This window comes from Rhincodon typus, chromosome 15 (genome assembly GCF_021869965.1).
Source record: "Rhincodon typus isolate 14 chromosome 15, sRhiTyp1.1, whole genome shotgun sequence".
In the NCBI taxonomy this organism is placed as follows: Eukaryota; Metazoa; Chordata; class Chondrichthyes; order Orectolobiformes; family Rhincodontidae; genus Rhincodon; species Rhincodon typus.
The window spans coordinates 62,161,542-62,169,341 of record NC_063346.1 but is presented as its reverse complement, the minus strand read 5'-3'; positions in this window follow the sequence as shown (position 1 = coordinate 62,169,341).

The following is a 7,800-nucleotide window of genomic DNA, read 5'->3' as shown; positions in this document are numbered from 1 at the left end:
ATCACAGGGGCAGGAATGGTTGTTGGATGTTCCGGGGTTTAGATGTTGCAAAAGAAATAGTGAGTGAGGTGAAAGAGGTGGGGGAGTGGCATTGCTAATCAGGGATGGTATCAGAGCTGCAGAAAGGGAGGTCGTTGAGGAGGGTTTATCTACTGAGTAAGTATGGGTGGAAGTCGGAAACCAGAAAGGAGCAGTCACTTTATTGGGAGTTTTCTATCGACACCCCAATAGCAACAGTGACACTGAGGAACAGATTGGGAGGCAGAGTTTGGAAAGATGCATAAGTAATAGGGTTGTTGTCATGGATGACTTCAACTTCCCTAATATCGACTGGAACCTCCTAAGTGCAAATAGTTTGGATGGAGCAAATTTTATCAGGTGTGTCCAGGAAGGATTTCTGACTCAATATGTAGGTAGGCAGACTAGAGGGGAGGCCATATTGGATTTAGTGCTTGGCAACGAACCAGGCCACGTGTCAGATCTCTTGGTGGGAGAGCATTTTGGTGATAGTGATCACAACTGCCTGACCTTTACTATAGTCATGGAGAGGGATAGGAGCAGACAGTATGGGAAAGTATTTAATTGGGGGAGGGGGGAAATTACAGTGCTATTACGTAGGAACTGCGGAGCATAAATTGGGAATTCATGTTCTCAGGGAAACGCATGATAGAAATGTAGAGGTTGTTTAGGGAGCAGTTGCTGCGAGTGCTGGATAGGTTTGTCCCCAGTGAGGCAAGGAAAGGATGGGAAGGTGAAGGAGCTTTGGATGACAAGACATGTGGAACATCTAGTCAAGAAGAAGAAGAAAGCTTACTTAAGGTTGAGGAAGCAAGGGTCGGACAGGGCTCTAGAGGGTTACAAGGTAGCCAGAAAGGAACTGAAGAATAGATTTGGAGAGCTAGAAGAGGGCATGAAAAAGCCTTGGTGGGTAGGATTAAGGAAAACCCAAAGGCATTCTATACTCATGTGAGGAACAAGCTTCTTGTTTCAAGCGGCGGGAGTGGTGAGAGTGCGAGCCAGGGGGCAGCCGGGAAGGTAAGCTTTTTCCTATTAAAAACTTACCTCGGAAGTCAGCGGCCTTCTTGTTTCGAGTGGCAGGAGTGGTGAGAGCGTGAGCCGGGGAGTGGACTATTATATTCGGGCATTGGCTGAACCCGAAACACTACACATGTAATGTCTCCCATCCATCCTCCTCCTCTAACCAAAAAAAAGACTGTGGAGTGTCGGTAAGGTAAGTCTTTCTTTTCCTTATCAACAAATTTAATTAACTTATTATAATAAATTAATAAAGTAAATAACTAAGTAGAAATGGCTGGACAGATAATGTGTTGTAGCTGTATGATGCGGGAGCTGGCTGATCCCATTGCGAATTGCAGTGACCACATCTGCAGCAAGTGTTGGTTGCTCAAGGAACTTCGGCTCAGAGATGATTAGCTGGAATCGGAGCTTCAAACACTGCGCCACATCCAGGAGAGGGAGAAGTACCTGGACGATTTGTTTCAGGAGGCAGTCACACCTGGTAGATTAAGTAATTCAAATTTGGTCAGTGGCCAGGGACAGCAGGGTGTGACTGTAAGCGAGGCAGGTAGAGGGATCCTGCAGTCAGGAGCAGAGGAGCCTCAGCTCTTGACCTTGTCCAAAAGGTACTAGGTACTTGCTGCCTATGTGGATAAGGAAAAGGGCTGCAGGGAGGATGAGCCAACTGACCTTGCACCATGGTACGGGAGGCCATTCAAGAGGGGGCAACAAAAAGGCAGGTGGTAGCTGTACGGGATTCTATAATTAGGAGGATAGATAATATCCTTTGTAAACAGGATCGAGAGTCCAGCATGATGTGTTGCCTGCCTGGTGCCAGGGTAAGGGATATCCCTGGATGACTGGAAAGGATATTGGAGCGGGAGGGGGAGGATCCAGTTGTTGTGGTCCACGCCGGAACAAACAACACAAGCAAGACAAGGAAAGAGGACCTGTTCAGAGATTATCAGGGGCTAGGAACCAAATTAAAGAACAGGTCCTCAAGGGTTATAAGCTCCGGATCACTGCTTGAGCCACATGCTAATTGGCATAGGGACATGAGAATAAGGGAAGTAAAGATGTGGCTAAAAGAGTGGTGCGGGAAAGAGGGGTTCCTTTTCAAGGGGCACTGGCATCAGTATTGGAACAGGAGGGATCTGTACCGTTGGGATGGTCTCCATCTGAATCAAGCTGGGACCAATGTTCTAGCGAAAAGGGTAAATAGGCTGGTCAACAGGATTTTCAACTAGAAACTTGGGGGTGGGTGGGAGGCGGGAGGCAGGAGGAGGGAGGAGGTAATGGTGAAACTTGCCCCAGTGGGAAACAAAGCAGCAGGTTAACACCTGTAGTGGTGGATTCAACTAAGTGGAACAATATGAAAGAAATGACAGGGAAGGAGAATTCAGGAGAGGTTATTAACGTCTCCAGCACAGACACAAATAGAACAGTGTGTTGGAAAAGGCTAGCAATCAAACACTGGAAAAAAATGAATGAAAATGAGAAGAGGGAGGGTTAATACAGGACTGAAGGTGTTATATCTAAATGCACGCAGTATAAGGTAAATCTGCTAGAATTCTTTGAGGAAGTAACGAGCAGGGTAGACCAAGGAGAGCCAATGGATGTTATCTACCTGGACTTCAAGAAGGCCCTTGATAAGGTGTTGCACAGGAGGCTGCTGATTAAGATAAGGGCCCATGGTGTTAGAGGCAGGGTGCTAGAATGGATAGAAGATTGGTGTCTGGCAGAAAGCAGAGAGTGGGGATAAAGGGGTCTTTCTCAGGATGGTAGCCAGTGACAAATGGAGTTCTGCAAGGGTCAGTGCTGGGACCACAACTTTTCACTTTGTACATTAATGATCTCGATGAAGGAACTGTGGGCATTCTGGCTAAGTTTGCAGACGATACAAAGATAGGTGGAGGGATAGGTAGTATTGAGGTGGTGGCAAGGCTTCAGAAGGATTTGGACAGGTTAGGAGAGTGGGCAAAGAAGTGGCAGATGGAGTACAACGTGGGAAAGTGTGAGGTCATGCACTTTGGCAAGAACAATAAAAGCATGGACTTTTTTATAAAGGGGAGAAAATTCAGAAGTCTGAAGTGCAAAGAGATTTGGGAGTTCTAGTCCAGGATTCTCTCAAGGTAAACTTGCAGGTTGAGTCAGTAGTCAGGAAGGCAAATGCAATGTTGGCATTTATTTTAAGAGGACTTGAATATAAAAGCAGGGTTATACTGAGGCTTTATAAGGGTCTGGTCAGGCATTGTGTGCGGTTTTGGGCCCCATATCTCAGGAAGGATGTACTGGCCCTGGAGCGGGTTCAGGGGAGGTTCACGAGAATGGTCCCAGGAATGGAAAGCTTAACATATGAGGAACGTTTGAGGACTCTGGGACTATACTCATTGGAGTTTAGAAGGATGAGGGGGGATCTAATTGAAACTTTCAGAATACTGAATGGCCTGGACAGAGTGGATGTTGGGAAGATGTTTCCACTGGTAGGAGAGTCTATGTCCCGAGGGCACAGCCTTAGAGTAAAGGGAAGACCTTTAAGAATGGAGATAAGGAGAAACTTCTTCAGCCAGAGAGTGGTGAATCTATGGAATTCATTGCCACAGAAGGCTGTGAAGGCTAGGTCATTGAGTACATTTAAGAATGAGATAGATAGGTTCTTGATTATCAAGGGGATCAAGGGTTACGGGGAGAAAGCAGGAGAATGGGGTTGAGGAACTTATCAGCCATGATTGAATGGCAGAGCAGACTCGATGGACCAAATGGCCTAATTTCTGCTCCTACGTCTTATGACCAGAGTGAGGGTAGGGCTGATCAAGGAAAGTGGAGGGAACTTGTGCCTGGAGTCAGAGGAGGTAGGGGAGGTCCTTAAATCAATACTTTGCTTCAGTATTCACCAGTGAGAGGGACCTTGATGTTTGTGAGGACAGTGTGAAACAGGCTAATATGCTCGAACAGGTTGATATTAGGAAGGAGGATGTGCTAGAAATTTTGAAAACCATGAGGATAGATAAGTCCCCTGGGCCAGACAGGATATACCCAAGGTTATTTTGGCAAGTGAGGGAAGAGATTGCTGCGCCTTTGGTGATGATCTTTGCATCCTCACTGTCCACTGGAGTAGTAGCAGATGACTGGAGTGTGGCAAATGTTATTCCCTTTTTCAAGAAAGCGAACAGGGACAATTCTGGGAATTACAGACTAGTCAGTCTTACTTCTGCGGTGGGCAAATTAGTGAAGAAGATTCTGAGAGATAGTATTTATGATTATTTGGAAAAGCATAGTTAGACTAGAAATATCAGCATGCTTTGTGAGGGGCAGGTCATGCCTCATAAGCCTTATTGAATTTTTTGAGAATGTGACAAAACACTTTGATGAAGGTGGGGCAGTAGATGTGGTGTATATCGATTTTAGCAAGGCATTTGATAAGGTTCCCTATGGTAGGCTCATTCAGAAAGTAAGGAGGCATGGGATTCAGGGAAATTTGGCTGTCTGGATACAGAATTGGCTGTCCAATAGAAGACAGAGGGTGATATTCAGCCTGGAGCTCGGTCACCAGTGGTGTTCCGCAGGGATCTGTTCTGGGACGTCTGCTTTTTGTGATCTTTGTAAATGACTTGGATGAGGAAGTAGAAGGGTGGGTTAGTAAGTTTGCCGATGACATGAAGGTTGGTAGAGTTGTGGATAGTGTGAAGGGCTGTTGTAGGTTGCAAAGGGACATTGACAGGATGCAGCTCTATAAACCCCTGGTTAGACCGCACTTGGAATATTGAGTTCCGTTCTGGTCACCTTGTGATAGGAAGGATGTGGAAGCTTTAGAGACGGTGCAGAGGAGATTTACCAGGATGCTGTCTGGAATGGAGGGCAGGTCTTATGAGGAAAGGTTGAGGGAGCTAAGGCTTTTCTCATTGGAGCGAAGAAGGATGAGAGGTGACTTGGTAGATGCCTACAAGATGATAAGAGGCATAGATAGAGTGGATAGACGGAGACTTTTTCCCAGGGCGGAAATGACTATTATTAGGGGGCATAATTTTAAGGTGTTTGGAGGAAGAGGAGATGTCAGAGGTAGGTTCTTTACACAGAGAGTGGTGGGTGCATGGAATGCTCTGCCAGAGGTGGTAGTAGAGTCAGATACATTAGGGACATTTAAGCCACTCTTGAATGGGCACATGGATGATAGTAAAATGAAGGGTATGCGGATTAGTTTGATTTTGGAGTAAGATAATAGGTCTGCACAACATTGTGCGCCAAAGTGCCTGTGCTGTGCTGTACTGTACTATGTTCTGTATTTTCATGTGTTGTTGGAGCTGCACTCATCCAGGCAAGTGGAGAACATTCTATTACACTCCTGACTTGTAGCTGTAGATGGTGGGCAGGCTTTCAGGAATCAGGATGTGAGTGACTTTCCACAGTATTCCTAGCCCCTCATCTGTTCTTGCAGCCACTGTATTTGTCTGACGATGGATGTTAATAGTGGGAGATGGGAACATCATTGAATGTCAAGGTTACGATGGTTTGATTGTCTCTTATTGCAAATGATCATTGTCTGGATTGTGTGTCACATGATTTTTTTTGCACTTGTCAGCCTAAGCCTGGATATTGGCCAGATCTTGTTGCATTTAGATATGAACTGCTTTAGTATCTGAGGAGTTGCAAATGTGATGCACAATATACATTCATTGGCAATCATCCCCACTTCTGATCTTAGGATAGAGGAAAGGTCCTTGCGAAAGATTACTACAGATTGTACAAGTTTGTGGGTGATAGTTAGTGTGGGGAGACGATGCCGAATGAACAATCAGCACACTTGACACAAATGAATCATTTTTAAGTTGGCAAGGCTGTAACATTGGCAGGGCCTGATGATTTGCGCTCAAGTTCAATAATTTATGATCTATGTTATTGACTGAGATGAAGTGACTAAGTACTTTGTTGCCAGATTTACTGAAGATACTGGTTGGTAAGAAAACATGTTGTGAAGATACAGAATCTGCATGGTGATAGAGATAGGTTAAGTGGTTGGATAAAATTTGGGAGATCAAGTCATAATATGGGAAAACATGCAGTAGTCCACGTTGACAAGAAGAATTGAAAAGCAAAATTTTAATTAAAAGGGCATTTTCCATCAAAATGCTGCTGTACGGAGGGACCTGATGCAGTGTAAAAGAATAATAAAACAATAGCGTTTAAATACAGCATGTATGTGCTTCAAAATGCAAATGGTATGTTGGCTGTTATTGCATGGGAAACAAAATACAAAAATGGGGAGATCTTGCTACATGTGTGCAGAGCATTGGTGAGACAATAATTATTAAATTAATAGAGTTTTGACATCCTTGATTAAAATGGGATATACTTGTGTGGCAAGCAGTTCAGAAAATGTTCAGTCAGCTGATTCTTGCAGTTTATGTATTGCCTTATGAGGGACAAACATTGAAGGTTCTTCCATGAGACGGTGGCGTCACTTTCATGGCCAGTATTTATCACCTTTCCTAATTGTTGTGCAGAGGTCAATGGTGATTTGGTTTTGTAAGTCACTGCATGGACCGCAGAAGTGTTAGTCAGTTCTAGGATTTGACAAAGTGGCATTGAAGAAACAGTGACATAGATTTATATTAGGGTGGTGTTCCCATATATCTGCTGCCCTTATCCCTCATACAGGTCACATGTTTTGAGGATGCTGTTGAAGAAGCCATGAGTTGTTACCGTGCATCTTGTTAATGTTGCACACTGTTGCTGATGTGTTTTTCTGCAAGATTGAATGAATGTTAAGCAGATTGGGCCTATATTAATTGGAGTTCATAAAAAAGAATCAATTTGTTGAAATGTAGAAAGCTCTTTTTCATATAAGCACTTGTGAAATGTGGGCATAATTGGCTGGGCCAATAATTGCCTGTCCCTACTTGCACTTCAGAAAGTGGTGATGAGTTGCCTTCTTGAATCCTGCAGTACGTGTTCTGTAGGTAGATCTGTAATGTTAATAGGGACTATTACAATGACAGTGAAGGAAGAACTATATATTGCCAAATCAGGAACTTCCAAGTGATGATGTAACCATATAGCTGGTTTCCTTGTCCTTCTAGAGAGAGGTGGTTGTGGTGCTATCTAAGCATCTTTGGTGAATTTCTACACTGTTTCTTGTAGACAGTACATATTGCTGCTGCTGAGCATCAGTGGTGGAGGGACCGAATGATTATGGATGTAGTGACAATCAAGCAGGCTTTGTCCTAGATAGTTTCAAGCTTCTTGAGTATTGTTGGAGCTGCACTCATCCAGACAAGCAGGAATTCTATCACAATCCTGGCTCATGCATTGTAGATGATCGACAGGCTTTGGGGAGTCAGGAGGTGAGTTACTCACTGCGGTATTCCGAGCCTCTCATCTGCTGTTGTAGCCACTGTATTTTTGTGACTAGTCCTGTTCAGTTTCTGGTCAGTTATAAACTTGAGGATTTAGTGATGGTAATGCAATTGATTGTCAAGTGCCAGTGACTAGATTTTCTCTTTTTGGAGATGTTTATTGCCTCTCAGATGTTACTTGTCACTTTTCAGGTGAAATCTGGATATTGTCCAGTCTTAATCTATGTCTTTTTGTGGTACACACAGCAGGGTAAACAAATTTTATGAGACAACAAGGTGCAGGGCTGGATGAACACAGCAGGCCAAGCAGCATCATAGGAGCAGAAAGGCTGACGTTTCGGGCCTAGACCCCCTTTTCTGATGAAGGCTCTAGGCCCGAAACATCAGCCTTTCTGCTCCTATGATGCTGCTTGGCCTGCTGTGTTCATCC